An 11,753-nucleotide genomic window follows, 5' to 3' on the forward strand; every position below is an offset into this window, starting at 1 on the left:
TTACAGAGTTGTTTTCTCACATTCTAAAATTAACCCATTTAAGGGGTTGTTTTCCCGTACTCAGATACCAAAATTACGGGTTTATTTTTTCCGATTGATAAATATCCCCGTATTACGAGGTTGTTTTCTCATATTAAAAAATTTACCCCTTCTACGAGGTTGTTTTCTCAGACTCTCAATTATACTACTTTTACGGGGTTGTTTTCTCAGATTTATATATATACACGTTTTACAGGGTTATTTTCTTATATTGATAAATATACCACTTTTATGGGGTTTGTTTTCTCATATTAAATTATTAGCACTATTATGGAGTTGTTTTGTCAAATTCATAAATATACACGTTTTATGAGGTTATTTTCTTATATAGACAAATATACACCTTCTATAGGGTTGTCTTCTCATATTATAAAATTAACTCATTTAAGGGGTTGTTTTCCCATACTAAAAAATTTACCAAAATTACGGGGTTATTTTCTACCGATTGATAAATATTCCCATATCATGCGGGGTTGTTTTCTCATATTAAAATTTACTCCTCTACGAGGTCGCTTTCTCGACCGCAATTACACTACTTTTACTAGGTTATTTTCTTATATTGATAAATATACCACCTTTACGGGGGTCGTTTTCTCATATTAAATTATTAGGACTATTATGAAGTTATTTTGTCAAATTAATAAATATACATATTTTACGGGGTTATTTTCTTATATCGACAAACATACACCTTTTATGGGGTTGACCAGTCAACTCATCTCTCGTTCTTGATTTTACTTTAGTTTATTCATCATTCTATAGTTATTAATTTGCATGTAGCTTCTAGTTTCTTTTCCTTATGGAATGAGGCATTTCACACCATAAAAACCCTATGCAACCGAATATTTGAGGCTACTGAGCATATTATTTCAGTTTTCTACCTTCTGGGAGATAAAAAACATAGACTTATCGCTTGCGTCCTTCCTTTCTTATGCGTTCTTTGTCTACCCTAGTGTCTAAATCAATTCGATTTGATCCTTATGCCCAACCGTATGGAGAAGAACAAAGAAATTGCGATTTCTTTCCTTTCTTTTGTGCCTCTCTTTGTAATCTTTGTTTAGTATGATTGGTTGGTTTTATTTGGGGAGCATAAGTACGAGTGTCGAGTGAAAGCACGTGTAAGAGCAAGCATAGGCACAGATCCATTGCTTGGACAAATGCAAAGAAATTAAATTAGTTGATCGAGTATTGATATCATTCTCGAATGAAATGAAATCAGTTGATCGGGCATTGTTGATCGGGCATTGATATCATTCTCGAATGAAATGAAATCAGTTGATCGAGCATTGATATCATTGTCAAATTATCTCGATCAAATCTTTTGGAGGAAGGGGTGAACGACGAGACTTGAGGGCACGCCAAAATTCAGGACATGGACCATTGGAATCTCCATCATTCCTTGTTCCTCTCGGCACGAGGACTCTTGATGGCATAAGGATTAGCATAAGGAATCATGAAAAGGGAGTTGATAAGCTTGGACGGTCGTGTGGATGCGTTGCTTGATCATCAAGCGGGATGAGACGTAAATCCACGCATGAAAAGGAGAAGTCATGTTGTTTTCGATTGATCCAAGCATGACAAAAGTAGGAACGCGACCGTTTTGATGTCTGGGACGCATACATTGAAGTAATTTGTGTCGAAGTGTTATCAAGTAGGCCTATATTTATTTCTCTTTATTTTCATTAAGATGGCTCATAGAATCTAGGACGACGGTTGACAAGTCAACTCCTCTCTTCTTTTGATTTGACTTTAGTTTATTCATATTTATTTACTTATTAACTTGTATTAAGCTTTTAGTTTCTTTCTCTTATGGAATGAGGGATTTTGCACCATAAAAATCGCATGCAACCGAATATTTGAGGCTAATGAGCATACTATTTCAGTTTTCTACCTTGTGGTAAATAAAAAACATAGACTTATCACTCGCGTCCTTCCTTTCTTTTGTGTTGTTTTTCTACCCTTGTGCCTAAATCAAATCGATTCGATCCTTACGCCTAGCCGTATGGAGAAGAACAAAGAACTTGCGATCTCTTTCCTTGTCGGACCAAAAATCATACCTATGTTCTGATTTTGTTCATTTCTTTTGTGACTCTCATTCTAATCTTTGTTTAGTATGATGGTTTTGTTCTATTTGGGGAGCATAAGCACGAGTGTCGAGTGAAAGCGTGTGTAAGCGGCAAGCATATGCACAGATCCATTGCTTGGACAAATGCAAGGAAATTAACTTAGTTGATCGAGTATTGATATCATTCTCGAATGAAATGAAATTAGTTGATCAAGTATTGATATCATTCTCAAATGATCTCGATCGAATCTTTTCGAGGATGGAGGGAACGACGAGAATTGAGGCCATTAGGATCTCCATCAATCCTTGTTCCTCTCAGCACGAGGATTCCTGATGGCATAAAGATTAGCGTAAAGAATCATGAGAAGGCAATTGACAAGCTTGGTGAGTGGCGTTGATGCTTTGCTTGATTATCAAGCGGGACGAGATGTAAATCCACGCACGAAAGTGAGAAATTATGTTGTTTTTGTTGAATCCAAGCGTAATACCAGCAGGAACGCGATCGTTTTGATTTCTGGGATGCATACAATGAAGTAATTTAGGTCGGAATGTTATTAGGTAGCCCCACACGAATTTTTCTTTATTTCGTTGTCAGCTCATAGAATCGACTACTAGCTGACCAATCAACTCATCTCTAGTTCTTGATTTTACTTTAGTTTATTCATCATTCTTTATTAATTAATTCGCATTTAGCTTTTAGTTTCTTTTTCTTATGGAATGATGGATTTCGCACCATAAAAACCATATGCAACCGAATATTTGAGGCTAATGAGCATATTATTTCAATTTTCTACCTTCTGGGAGATAAAAAACATAGACTTATCACTCGTGTTCTTCCTTTCTTTTGCGTTCTTTGTCTACCCTAGTGTCTAAATCAATTTGATTTGATCCTTATGCCCACCGCATAAAAGAAGAACAAAGAACTTGCTTTTATCCTTTCTTTTGTGTCTCTCTTTCTAATCTTTGTTTAGTATGATAGGTTGGTTTTATTTTGGGAGCATAAGCACGAGTGTCGAGTGAAAGTGCTTGTAAGCGACAAGCATAGGCACAAATCCATTGCTTGGACAAATGCAAGGAAATTAAATTAGTTGATCGAGTATTGATGTCATTCTCGAATGAAATGAAATCAATTGATCGAGCATTAATATCATTCTGGAATGATCTCGGTCGAATCTTTTGGAGGAAGGAGGGAACGACGAGAATTGAGGCATGCCTAAATTCAGGACTTGGACCATTGGGATCTCCATCACATAAATTGAATACGAGATTGACATAATCAAAGTTCACAGTGTAAGGTTATAAATTCGCAAGGAACTCAAGTAACACCTCTTTAACCCGGCCAAATTGACATGTTGAATATAGTGAAATTGCTTTCAAGAACAGAAGATAAAGAGGGACAATCAAGTACTAGTGTGTGAATTAAGTCATTAATTGCGAAAGAATAAACTAAACTTGAATGTCATGCAAACCCTAGGTCCTATATCCTAAGCATGGTCCATTATCATTGCTTTTAAACAATTAAGGGATACCCACCCCATACTTGAGTATAACACTGTCCACAGTGTTAGAAAAATTAACACTAGGTATAGTATATAGATCACAACCCTTGAAAAGTCTAAAGTTAGTGTTCATTTCAAAATGGGAAAGCATACTACTAAAATAAATTAACATGAAAGGAAAAATGAAAGGAAATAACATAAAATTAAGCATGCAGAAAGACAAGAAAATAAAATAAAGGAAAGAAAATAAAAAGAAAAAGGAAAAAGAAAAGTAGCACGAGTTTTTGTTTCACTTGTTGGAATCTGCTGATGGTGTATCCTCACTGGTTGGATCTGCTAGAAGATGAGGAGTAGGAAAAGTCACTGAAGGAGGGGGCGGTAGTGGCTCAAGATCCGTGAAGCATCCTGCCATATCGAACTCGATATCATCGATGAACCGCTGATTTTATGCTATAGTGTCCATCATCTTTTTCATCTGCTCCACTATTAAGTCTGTCTGGATGCTTGCCTTTCCAACCTCCTATAAGCTCAAGCATACTGCTCAAACCGCCAAATCAGGCTCCTAGTCTCCTCTTGAACCGCCTAAACCGAGTATAGTGTTGCTGCTTGTACATCGCGACTGATCTAGCTCTGGCCACCCAAAGCACTAATCCCGAGCACTTCATGTCCCTTCAGAATAAGAGGATGAGGCTCCAGTGTAGGCATAAACACTCTAGCCGGGTTAGGAATCCTAACATCCGGATCCCACCGACGAATCTTGGGCTCCTCTAGCCGCTGCCTCTCTAGCCTTCTTGATTATTGTGTTCACAAGCCTGTATTCTATACTGTGTGGATGTTTAGTAGCCATGATCATCTGCATGTTGATCATCTATCTGATCCCTAATAGTGTCATGTCACTAATATTTGAAAGCTCTGACAGACAATCTTTCAATACATCCAGTCTCTTGGCTAACCTAGTCACATAATGGCCAAAACAAAGAATGCATCTTCTTCAGCGCCTACTATAAATGAACGGATTTTTCGAGCTAACAAATATTCCAAGTCAAGCTTCTTCTGATGTTGCATAGCCTAGAGGATGAAGACATCAATCTGTGTTACCGCTCCAAAACTATCTCCTCTGCCTGTAATGTGTAAGATAATAGGATATGGAGATAGCGGAGATGATCCGGAAGGCTAGACGCCTTAGACCTGCTTGGGTAGTACGATTCGGCCTAAGTACCAATGAGTCCCACATGGTGTCGTATGATATTGGGTTGATGTAGAGACATCCCCGATACTCCTCCCCCGAGATCTCCTGTTCACCATAATCCCAAATGCATGCCGAATTGTGGGACTGACATTGAGAATTCACTTCCCCCAAGTCTGAAATAAATTGCATCAGGCTGATGCCAGTTTGTGATTTGTTGCTGCAGGAAGAAGGTGCTGAGGAACTCAATCGTAAGCTCACGGTAGGTTGGCTCAATGATGTCAAAGAATCACGCATATGGAAAAGTCTCAAACAGAATGCGCACATCTTGAACCAATCCCACTCTTTCCAGGGATACGAAGTCGATGCAACGACCCGCCATCACTTGCTTCCATCTCATGACTTGGAATCGACTTTCGCCATTTGGCGCTAGTGGAATGTCCACAATGGATGACGACCAGTGCGATGGATTCACAACAAGGGTGCTCTTCTGCCCCCACTAGTCATTGCTATGGAGGCGGGAGGTGGAGGTGCCGGTGTAAAGTGGATGAAGATGTTCTTCGCCACGCCTATCGGGTAGCGACGTGTTTCTGCTTCGCTTTTCCCGGATTGATCGTCCATTATATTACCTAATGCAATGAATCATTAGTTATTCGAATAAGAAGTCAAGTTAATCGGAATTCTACCAAAAATTAAACAAAGATAACGGCTATAATTTGACTAATGTAAAACTTTAGACTTAACAAAAGACTAAAGCCTCAATCTCCCCGCATAAACTAATTAACAAATACATTCCAGCCCTACTTTATCGCGGCACCAACTAATGCAAATTTATGCTAACAATTGTTCATAATAAAATGCCATTGACAAACTTTATTGCCGCCAAACCCCACACTTATCATTTCATAATCGAATTCACAAAAGACATAGCAACTAATATAAATTAAATCTAACTGAGGTCATATTGAAGCAGTGTAACAACGTAAAACTAGCAAAGCATACTAGCACGTCCTAAATAAAGTATATGCATAAAAGAAAAATCAAATTAAAACAAATAAAAGCAAAAAGTGAAGAGACTTACTTGGAATTGCTGAGAAAGGTAAGAAGGATGAGAGAAATGGAAGAAAACAACACCTTGGAGCTTAGAAAGGGGGTAGCAAAATTTTTAAAAGCTCCCCTTTTTATAGGCACGGGGGTCAGCACGGGCGAAGGCAAGGCTGTGCTGAGCCCTTAAGCTTCAATGATGCACCATTCTGTCACGGGTAGGCACCGCTTACGTGATGGCCCTGTGTCACGCCTGTGGTGCCTTGAAAGTCTTTGAACAGCTGAAATCCCCCATTCTACATGTGTTTTCTCATCACAGGCTTAACTCTGGCCGTGCTGATGAGCACAGCCTGGTGTTGTAGCCCGTAATGGCCACGAAAACCATGGTGAAGGGATCGATTTCGGGCTTTCCTTCGCCATCCCGAGTCAGCGAACTCCCTACCTGCATTTGACACATATACGCAAACATTTAGGCCGTAAATCAAGTAAATAAATCAAACGGGAAAGTCCGTCTTCACCAACTACCAAAATTCTGACTTAAATTAGTCAAACCCTAGATTCATACAACTATGTTTACTTATTAAGTAAGTGTTTTAACTACCATCAAGCATGCAACAACTGACAAAACAAAAATGTTAATAAAAGCATAAAATTAAAGTTTTGGGGTGCCTCCCAAAAAGTGCTTTCTTTTGGTCGAGTCCTTACCGGACTCGCAGAGTATCCCCGCCTGGCAAATTGAGAAGGTGGGCGTATTGTAAGATGGGGCCCCAGGCATATAACCGCAAGGAGGCGGTCCAATGGGTGCGATGGCCAAGGAGGTGCTTTCCATGCCGAAGTTAGGATGTCTAGTCATCCACTCCCAATCCCCGCTCTAGATGACCTATCATATAACAAACTTCCAACTACCCTTCTCGGGTGTATCATAGCATGAAGTTTCAAATTGATTCAAGTTGTTTTCTTTAAAAAGAGTGACACACATCAACAGGCAAAGAAGCATGCAGAGCATAATCTATTAGTATATCCTATGGTGGTTTATCACATGCAAAACCAATCCCATCAATAGCGCAAATGGTGTGAACATGATTATGGAGACTGGAATGGGGTAAATCACGAAATTATCCCTTACATTAAGCTCTAACTTTCCCTCGAATACATCTATTTTGGCTCTAGCCATGGCAAGGAAAGGTCTCCCTAAAATCAAAGGCACACCATGCTCATTATCCATATCCATTACCATAAAGTCCACAGGAAATATAAATTTATCTACCTTGACTAGCACATTCTCTATAGTCCCCCTAGGAAGCTTAATAGAATTATCAGCTAATTGAATACACATCCTAGTGGGTTTTGCTTCCCCTAAACCTAGCTCATTAAACATACTTGTGGGCATTACATTTATGCTAGCACCTAAATCAGCTAATGCCTCATCAACACATAAGTTACCCAAAGTGTAAGGAATAGTAAAACTCCCTCGATCGTGACGTTTCTCTGGTAAATCGCCTCAAACACCGGCCGAGCACTCTTCATTGAGCTTTATGAATGCTACCTCTTCCAGCTTGCTTTTGTTGCTAAGTATGTCCTTCAAGAATTTGGCATACTTCGGCATTTGCTTCAATACATCAACAAAAGGCAAGTTAATATGCAGTTATCTAAAAATATCTAAAAGCTTACTGAACTGCTCTTGTGCTTCTACTTGCTTCAGTCTAGCAGGATAAGGAATCTTGGGTTGATACTCCCTAACTGGGATTGGTTGCAACTTTTGCCTCTCAAGTTCCTTAACCTTATTGCTCGCCTCGATCTGCACATCAATAGTAGCATTATCAACAACAGGCTTAGAAGGAGCTGAAACTAACTTACCTGAATGCAAAGTGATGGCATTCACGTGCTCCCCAAGTTAGACTCTGATGCTAGGAGTGCTCCTTGTTGCCTTTCGGACAATATCTTAGAAATCACCTAACTGACTTTCCAAGTTCCGAATGGATGCTTCACGATTTCTAAGAGCACCATCGGCTTGTCGGAACCTCGCTTCGACGTGATGAACTTCATCATCGGCCTCCTCCAAGTTAGATTTCTTCCTGGCTAGTGGAGGAAGCTCCGATGGTCCAAATGCCGCCGTGGTGGCCGATGTAGTCTCAAAACCCGGTGGACCCCGGCATTATTGTCATGCCTAACTAAAATTGGGGTGATTTCTCCACCCAGGATTGTATGTGCTACTATAAGGGTAGTTATGCTATCTGGGTGCATTCCGCATGTAATTAACCTGTTCATGGTCAGTAGAAATATTAGATAAAGTAGAGGAACTAGCAAACATACCTCCCAGACATAACTTTGCACCGTAATGCTGCCACCGCAAAACTCGTAGTTTATTTGGGCTACTTGAACTGGCATCTGAAGCTGGTCTATCTTCTTGGTCAGAAGCTCCACTTGAGTTGCCAAGGCTACCGTGGAGTCTAACTAGTTGACCATTCCTTGTTTGATCGGCCGACCCCTAGAGGATTGCCGTTGGTAGTTGTTCATGGCCATCTCCTCTATCGTGTTTTGCTCGCTCTTTGCTCAAAGCTCCACCGCCGCGGCCCACCATTTGCCTCGTAGCAAGGTTCAAACCGCTGTAAAAGGTCTGAACCTGCATCCATACTAGTAGACCGTGGTGTGGACAACATCTCAACAAGTCTTTATACCTCTCCCAAGCATCGTCCATCTGCATAAAAGAAGAAATGTCATTTCTCAATTTAGCAGCTTTTAGTCGGAAGTACTTGTAAAGAAATTTTTAGCCAAAGATTTCCAAGTTGTAATAGAAGGCGGTGGAAGGGTGGATCACCCATCTCTTTGTTCTATCCCTTAAAGAAAATGGAAATAATCTCACCGGATGGCATCATCGATAGTTCCATTTATCTTGAAAGTGTCGCATATCTCCAAAGAAGTTGGCTATATGGGCATTGGGATCCTCGCTTGGTAGCCCCCAAATTGTACACTCACTGTACCATCCGGATCACATTTGGCTTTATCTCAAATTGTTAGCCGCCACCGCCGGCCCTCGAGTATACTCGCTTATGTCCCATCCAATGATGGTCTAGCAAACTCGTACATCGCTCACAAGGCCGTCATGGCATTTCCATCGTGATTCTCCATCCCTTCCGGTCTATCTACGGGTACCTCAACCTCAATCTCCTCCTCTTCTAATTGCAAACGCTTCCTTAAAAGTCTGAGGGATCATTCTAGATCGGACATAGAGGCTCTATAAGATTAGAGTTTGAGCTCCTAGTCATAAACTACCTACAAATGGAATGTAGCCAATCAAGAACAAAAGTAATTAAAACAATGAAAGAATAAAATAAAGCAAAATAAAGACAAAAAAATAAATATGGCTAAATTAACAAAAACACAAGTTTGTTCTAGTTCACACAAAAAGTAAATTCCCCGGCAACGGCGCCAAAAACTTGATAGGCTATTTACGTAGCTACAATCTAAGGCAATGAACCTATCGATGCAGACTAGCACAAATGGTGAGTATCAAGGTCGATTCTCGGGAAAGGGTGGACCTAGACCCATCAGAAGGCCTTATGTTATCTAACCTAAAGAAATCAATAAAGTGTTATTCTTTGATTAATTATGAACAAACAAGTAATTAAATGTCAAATTATCTAAAATGATTTAGGAAAACTCTCGAAGGAAAAGCAAACCCTAGGGGACTTAAGTTAATTGGATTTTCGTGAAGATAGAGATTAAATTGATTATCAATTGCAATTACCCATGGACGAAGTCTTAACTGAATTTGGTCTCCCTCTCGAGATAACCGAATTCCTGAACCTAATAACCTAAAGTTGGAATCTCTTCCTAACGATTGATTATTCGATTAGCATTAAGGTTTAACCCGCCTCTATTAAGCTTTGTTAATTCTTAATCTGCCTAGTCAATTACCCTTATCTCTAAGTGATTATTAACCAGTTCTTGCTATTCAATTTTCCGATTACTAAACGAATCTCTCAATTATGTAAAGCAATCTAAATTCCACAATTCACAACGTCTCATGAATAAAGTGACTTCTCATTAATAATAAAAGCAAGAAGAATCAAGAATTGACAATCAAAATCTCATAACATTAAGATCAATCCACAAACATAGGAACCCCAATTGGGTTCAACAATTTAGCTACTCATACTAATAAGCATCACAAAATAAGGAATAAAATTAGAAAAGTAAATTAAAGGCATGTACACCCTTCTCTTTCAAGTTGGATGAGAAACCCTAATTTTCCAACTCAAAATATCAAACCCTAAGTTGCCTATTGAATGCTCCCAAATCTTATCTTGATCTTCAAATCAATGTTGAAACAAGTGTAATCCTTCCTTCAATTGATGAAATTGATTTCCCAAAGTCGACAATTGAGGTCTAGAAACAAATGAATTGAGTTCGTATAATGGAAATCAAGTCACAAAATCGAACCCTCATTCACCAAATCGTTTTTGCCTATATAGTCCCTTCAGCACGACCATGGTCAAGCCTGTGCTGGTAAGCACGGGCGGAGTCCAGGCCGTGCTGAACCTGCGCATTCAATTTTGTTGACCTCTTCCAGGCCGTGCCCTAGCCGATGCTGAGCCACCACAGACCCTGGTGGAGGCCGTGATGGCTACGGAAACCGTGCCAAGATGGCACTCTTGGGGGCAGCTTCTTGACAATTCAGCACGGCCGAAGTCCAGCCCGTGCTCAACCTTGGAATGCTAGTCCTTGCTTAATTTGATGGATTCTGGTCTGTAATTGCGCGTATTTCCCTCGATTATTGACAATGTCCTTCGATAATGACCTGAAACGTGAAAGGAACCAAAACACAGGCGATTTTGGCATAAAATGAGATAATTATGCACAAGAATGTAAACAATTGGGCATGTAAATATGTATAATATGATGCCTATCAAATCACCCCACACTTAAGCTTTTGATGCTTTGCTTGATCATCAAGCTAGACGAGACGTAAATCCACGCATAAAAGGGAGAAATCATGTTATTTTCAATTAATCCAAGCGTAATACAAGCTGGAACGTGACCGTTTAAATGTCTGGGACGCATAAAATGAAGTAATTTGGGTCAGAGTATTATTAGGTAGGCCCACACGAATTTCTACTTGTTTTCATTAAGGTGGCTCATAGAATCTAGGACTACGGTTGACCAGTCAACTCCTCTCTAGTTCTTGATTTGACTTTACTTTATTCATCTTTCTTTCTTTATGAATTCATATTTAGCTTCTAGTTTCTTTGTCTTATGGAATGAGGGATTTCGCACCATAAAAACCGCATGCAACCGAATACTTGAGGCTAATGAGCATACTATTTCAGTTTTCTACCTTCTAGAAAATCAAGTTATAGGTTCTTTCAAGAGCTTTGCGAGCTAATCACGAGTCGCCTTGGCAAACATAGACTTATCACTCGCGTTCTTCCTTTCCTTTGAGTTCTTTGTCTACCCTTGTGTCTAAATCAATTTGATTTGATCCTTACGCCTAGCCGTACGGAGAAGAACAAAAAACTTGCGATTTCTTTCCTTTCTTTTGTGCCTCACTTTCTAATCTTTGTTTAGTATGATAGTTTGGTTCTATTTGGGGAGCATAAGCACGAGTGTCGAGTGAAAGCGGGTGTAAGCGGCAAGCATATGCACAGATCCATTGCTTGGACAAATGCAAAGAAATTAAATTAGTTGATCGAGTATTGATATCATTCTAGAATGAAATGATATCATTCGATCGAGCATTAATATCATTCTCGAATGATCTCGGTCAAATCATTTGGAGGAAGGAGAGAACGACGAGAATCAAGGCACACCCCAAATTCAAGACTTGGACCATTGGGATCTCCATCATTTCTTGTTCCTCTCGGCACGAGGACTCCTGATGGCTCAAGGATTAGCGTAAAGAATCATGAGAAGGCAGTTG

The sequence above is a fragment of the Ricinus communis genome, chromosome 1, assembly GCF_019578655.1.
Source record: "Ricinus communis isolate WT05 ecotype wild-type chromosome 1, ASM1957865v1, whole genome shotgun sequence".
Lineage (NCBI taxonomy): Eukaryota > Viridiplantae > Streptophyta > Magnoliopsida > Malpighiales > Euphorbiaceae > Ricinus > Ricinus communis.